This window comes from Oxyura jamaicensis, chromosome 10, assembly GCF_011077185.1.
Source record: "Oxyura jamaicensis isolate SHBP4307 breed ruddy duck chromosome 10, BPBGC_Ojam_1.0, whole genome shotgun sequence".
Classification (NCBI taxonomy): Eukaryota; Metazoa; Chordata; class Aves; order Anseriformes; family Anatidae; genus Oxyura; species Oxyura jamaicensis.
The window spans coordinates 1,652,888-1,659,660 of NC_048902.1; positions in this window are offsets into that span (position 1 = coordinate 1,652,888).

Consider the following 6,773-nt stretch of genomic DNA (forward strand, 5'->3'; position numbering starts at 1 on the left):
AGAACTAAAAATTCTAAATAAAAGATATTACACTCTTGCAGTTTCCAACTTGCTGATGAGGAATTATTTGAAACTTTTGAGCATTTTGAGCATGTAACTGCTCAAGCATTTGAGCAGTTACAGTGTAACTGCTGTATTTTAATTGATCAATGTGATAATTAATCAATGTGATAAAATACTGAGTAAATCAACTTCTTATAAACAATAATACTTATAGAATGTGCATATTATTTCAAAGAAATTAAATTGGGGGAAATGGTTTAAGTTCAACAGGATGTGCTCTTCCTCTGCAGCTGCACATGCAAGTTCTCCACCAATTTTATTGCAGTCACAACATTAGGGAATGCTGTTCAAGACTTTCTGAGGTTATTTAAAAAAACAAAACAAAACAAAACAAAACAAAAAAAAAAAAAAAAAACTATTTAGCTGTCAGATAAGTCTATAGAAATTTGAAGACTCATGCTAAACTACTCTAAGTAGCCTGCCCATTTTTCAGGTACAAGGGAACAGATGCTCTCTAGAGGTGCTTTCACCCCATCATGAAAAGCTGCTCTCAAATCACATCATTATATCCATGGGCAAACAGAGAAAATCTGAGATAGTCCTCCCTAGTTCCTTCACATCCATAAGGGGCAAAGAAGTTCTCACATACCTCTACTTTTTTTCTTGCCAGCTTCAATACCAATTCAAGAGAGAGGAAAAAAAGTAATAAATAAAAGTAAATAAACTGAACAGCTAGCAAGCTAAAGAAACTGTAGATGCCCAGATAGTTAATACAGACTTAGTTTTAGATGGCACATTCATGACCTGTTCCTGTTATATTTCATTACAGCTGCTTCTGAGTGTGACAAGAACACACTGTCCCCATCTTCAAAATCAGTAGCACTTCTCAAATTAACAAGTGTAGTCTACCATAGTCTGAAGATCTGAACTTATGAAAAGAGACTAATAGGAGAGAAATACCCATATTGTTAACTCTTTCAGTTTTGACTTTCACTGGCTATTTTTTAATGCTATTTTATCAATCTTACGTGGACAGAATGAGAAGAGTGATTTGGTGGTCACCAAGAAACCACAGCTCAATTTTTTTTTTTTACAAGGTTTGAATCCTCTTACCAGGCAAAAGCAGTACTTAATAACAGCTATCTAATGCCTATTGCAGATGACAATAGCAACATAACCCTGCATTTTTTATTAATATTATTTTGCTTCAAGGATCTCAAAGCCCAATACATCCATGTAGCCCTAGTTCATGCAAAAACTGTTGAGGTAGACGATTGTCATGTAACAGTTAACATTATGATATTTACAAAGTGCCACTGTAAAGTACACATTTTTATCAGCAACTAAAATATCTTTGTGCCAAAACCACAAAGTGGTGTGTGCAGCTCCTCATCTAGGCTTAGTGATAAGGGTTAGGAGATGACAACCCTAAAAGAAAAGCTGAGCTAGTCCACTCTCTCCCATGCAGCTATACAGATATATATTCTTCAGGGAAGGAGTGGTTTTAATGAAGCACAGAGCATACAGACACCAGCTGAGACCAAATGAAAATGGTTCCTGAAGAAGCTGCAGTCACCCATAGCACTCACTAGTGACCTTTTCTTACAGCTGTTCCAGACAGACAATAAAAATTACTGAAGAGATCTTTTTGGGTATTCAAGCCCACATAGAACTACTTTCATAAAGCTCTTTCCATAAATAAAATAATAATAAATAAATAAATGAAACACGCAAACCAAACCAAAAAGACTTCCAAAGCTCACAATCTCTGAAGATTTGTATCTATCTCAAGAAAGCAGTACAAGCAGAGGCACTTTTTGACTGTACCTGAAGGTATAATGAGCTTCTCCCAAAGTTCTTCTATCTTTCGGTAGATAAAAAAATCTCCCTTTCAACACTTCCAAAGAACTTGCAGCAAGCAGATATTCTGAGGAAGTACCCTGTAGCTGGTGGAAGCATGTGGAAGACCTATTTAAGAACAAACACACTAAACACACAGATGTTTGATTTTCACACATAACGTATTAGCAGAGTAGCAGCCACCCCATACTTAGCCACCTTGCATAGCAGCATTTAGCATACAAGCTTATGCACAGACTTTCTCTTTCTCAGTTAAAGAGGCAGGATTATGACATGGAAGTCAAATTTCTTGACTAAGTTGAGTCCTGGATAATGGCTGACAGAAAAATGGTATTTAAAATCCTAAATTTCCAGGACAACATCCTGTAATGCACATTGTGTCTAATAGAGATGGTTCAAATGACAAGTCAATGTTATACACCTGTGACTATTTTCTTAACTGACTTCTATAAAAGCTCATTTTCTGCATTCCCAACATAAAGCGTATTTGCCCAGAAGGCCTGACAGGAGGTGGTTACATGTGACTCACTCACAGTTAATTTAGTAAGCCAGGCAGAGAAATTCCACCAAGAATGCTTTCCATCAGAATTTCTCAGTAGCATTAAAGCAGGTGGATTGATTTTGATCATATTTGACAGAACAAGAAGAACCCTGCTGGCTTTCTACCAGATCACCTGCTCTCCTTCAGGACTTGACAGGAATTGAGCTTGCGGGATGAAGCAAAGCAATACATTCCTTAATCTAGAGTAAGCTACCACACGAACTGGCCCCTAATTTTTTTCAGCAGAGCCCCAGCTGGGGATTTTGGAGTTTACTGAGAGATGGAATTCCCTACAGCTACATTATGCTTTAAAATACATGCCTTTATTACTCTGTTCACCCAGCACTAAAAATAAACAAACAAACAAATCAAATTCATTTCCTAGTACCCAACTTCCAGAATAACAGCTAAAGTACTTTGCTGAAAAAGGCAACCAAGACATTCTGGATGTTGAACGCTGTTCCCAATGCCAAAGCACCTGATCTCTCTCCCTCAAGCCAGCAGAGTTCTAAAAACATGAAGCTGGGTACAGCAATTAAATTTAGACCTCAGAGTTACTCTAAAACTTGGGGCTTTTGGAAGATACCTAGAAAGTGAGTTGTGAAGAAGCGAGAAGCAGAATCACCAAATTAACCATGGTGTTAGAACTGACAGCAATACAGGTCTTCTGAAGATAGTCTTAAAAGAAAAACTCTTTACTAGTACCACATACTTCAACAGTGTCCTGAAAGAAAATCAAAAGAAACTAAAAATTCAAGCCATTCACTCAGTACAATTTTAGGGAATTATAAACTTTGTTCTATCCAAAGTACATTTTGTTGATAAAACACTTCCTCACCAGTGAGAACTTCACAGTTTTAATGTAAGATATTCTCATGGCTGATATATACTTTTAAATTAGAAAGCAACAAAGGAAGCACTTGAGCACATAGACACTTCTAGTAGTCTTAGCTCTCTTAGCAGTACTTGACAACTAACTTGTTTAGGATAACAGGAAGATAGCACATATGAGAAGTTAAGAGAGAAGGCAGGAGTGAAATGCCTCAATAAAAGAATTACAAGGTCTTTCCTGAAGCGTCTAGAAAGGACAGGTAGCCATTACTGCAAACATAGGGATGGAAAGGGCTGTCATTTTAAATTCTTTTATCCTTAAATAAAAGGAGAGGAAAGTACTACATATATTTGTCCAATGCTTATATTCTGCACTTAGCAGCTGGTTTGGGCCACTCTGTGAGGTGGAGCGCTGAGCTAGATGGTTCTTTAGCCATGCCCTGACAATATACATCCATATGTTTATATGTTTATACATCCATATCTTTGTTTCCTTCTATCCTAAAATAACATGTAGTAGATTAGGGACAGATTTACCAGTGGCTATGCACTGTTGGTATAGGGAGAGCATTTACCTCATGTCCTAACAAGTGCCCTGAACACATCAGGCCATAACAAGAATTAACATCTGGGCCTGATCCCATCCTACTAGTTTCACAGTACTGATGTTTATATCAGTATTTTTGTTTCCACTGATTTAATCGGAGTTATTTTCTTTTTATGTATGCAGTTGCTACATCAGATCCAAGCCCCTAGTAAAACAAAATTCTAATCAATGTTGTCGTATGAACCACAGGGACCCTACAAGATTGTGGACCCTTCTGCTCAACTATGAAGATCATTTTGCATCCTCTTTTCACAAAAGGCTATTGTAAAATATTTAGAAAAAGCCCGTGCCTTATTTTTAATCGTATAAAAAAGAACTTTGTTAATTCACTGAATGCCTACTCAGGCACTGAAGAATTTGTAGTATTCAACTATAGATCTTTGTAGTGAACAACAAGTCCAATCATTCTGGTTGCATTATACGGAGTTCCGGGAATTCTTTGGCATGAAATAACTGAAATATATTTTCTCTGGTATATGGAAATAATACTTGATTTAAAGATATATCCCACAGAAGGCAGACTTGACAAAACCTAATTTAAATATAAACAAGTATTTACACATAATTCAACCCTTCTTGTGCTCTCTTGATGACCAATTCAACAGGCTTCTTGCTTGTTTTATGATTCACGCACTAATTCTTTTTATTACTGAGTAGATTCACAGTTCTGTCAGAAGAAGCCCCAACAAAACATTACCAGATTTTCCATTTTTAGAAAGCAGTCCTTTTGATTAAACAAAGGGATCGTGGTACAAGGAATCAAAACATCTATTGTTTGGAACCTGGCTAGATCATTTCTGACTCCCCTAAAACTCAAGCAACTCATGATAACAAAAAGAAATTCCATTGGTTTCACCTTTCTTACATTCACTTCTTGTTGCACCAAACTCTTAATTCTGAGGCTTTTAAAAATTGTGTGAATACTAAAGTGGTTTATTCTCATCATTTGCACATATAATAAAGAATATCTAAGGATATATGTGCTTCTAAATTGAGTTAATCTTTAATGATTGTAATGCCTCCCTGAGCACTTTCTCTAATTGCCATGTTATTTTCCAATGCTTCGAAGTGACCTACATAACAATATGCCATCTCCAAAGTCAGTGAGCAACAGCTGCAACCACACAAGAAGGGTGAGGTATTAAAACTTACCTTCATGGAAAAAATTGTTTGCACTAGCAACAAATAGTGTGTTTGACTTTTGCTAAAATACATGAGGAACTCAAGGAAAAACACAGTAAGAAAATTAGCAAGTTCAACAGAAGTTGTTATTCTTCTTGGCTACTAAAACCAAGAAACACTGAACTTGGTAAACCAGATTAAAATCATGGGAAAGAGCTGGAAACTTTTTATGGTAACTTCCTTGTACTGATATATAAAGCTCTTTTCACTTGGTACCCATGGAATAATCCATCATCTTCAAAACTGACCATTCATTTTCATCAATGTTGACAATGAACAGGAAATATACCATGAAATGGATCAAAATCAGCCTGAAAACCTATCTCCTCCAGAATGTAAATATCCTTAGTTTACAAGTAGTGAGAACATAGAATCAGATTGTTAAACAACCAAAAAAATATTAATGCATGATTTCCCTGTGAATTTTTAATTAGGCTTAAAAATTGAAAACAGCTGTCATCTCTTTTTAAAATAAAATAATTTTAAGAAACATTTTCAGAACATAAGATACCATGCATCAGAATTTAATCATTATTTTGACCAACTCTAAATACAGGACACAATAAAATTGCTTACTAAAGTTCTGCCCATTCTGCTTGTACTTTTGATTCCAGGAAAATTATACAGTGAAATCATTCTGTAAACAACTCTCTGCATAATAAATAGATATGGAAGGGTGTATGCACATGGAAAAAGAACAAGAGTTCAGTTTTCAGATTGCAATTATTTTGGCTTCTGGTTGTGTAAGCTGTGTACCTTCAATGAGGTCACAGTCATGCCGGAAGCATTTCCCTATGAATTCAGTCCTTATTCTCCCCAAAATGTCTGCATTCATTATTTATTTATTTATTTAAGAAAGGCTTCTCAAAAGAGATTTCTCATTCAATAAAATTCTAGGCCTCTTCCAGCCTTCCCCGAGTTAAAAATATTCTATCACTAGAACTATTGTACATAAGTCTTTAATACCTTTGTTCCTAGTGAGATCATAGTCCTTTAAATATAAGTCCCTTCCACCCAGTTGATGGGTTTTCTTAGTAAAAGTGCTTGCTTACTTCTTTTAAATGCTAATGCATTGAGTGAATTCATAAAAAGAAAAATGAAAACATTTTGTGAGATGATTTCACATTTGTGGCCTGACAGCAAGAGACAAGGATGCATAACATCTTACCACCACAGGACATAACACAGTCTTGCTGAAAACAGACTTGAGTGACTGAATTTTCTAAACTTGACAGCATTGAGTAAAAAGATGATTCTGACTTATTCCGCCAAACGCTCCACTGGGAATCATAGAGGTAAATTTACAGAAAAGGCAGCTGAGTCGGTATTTGCCATAGCAGAAACTGAGACAATTTATAATTTGGTGTGTCAAAACAGCAACAGGCACATATACTTTATTCATACTTCTGAGTTAGTCTCATCTTTTAATAACATCAGCACCTTTTTCTATAGGACTTTGGTCATTATTTGTGTTTCCTATAATTGCTTAATGTACTTCTTAAAAACATTTGGATCTTCATAAATTAAGTTTGTTTAAGTTGCTCAAAGCTACAGTAATAAATAGAAGCATCACAAAGCAGAGAAGCCACCCTTCGGTGTGTACATTAATTATGAAGAGTTGCTAGACCACCTGGGAATATAAAGGAAACAGTATAAACAAAAATATACAGGACAGCCATTAAGACCTTCGTAATGTCTGTGCAGGGCTGTATCTTGCAGAAGGTCATCTACAAATTTGGCAATCCCAAT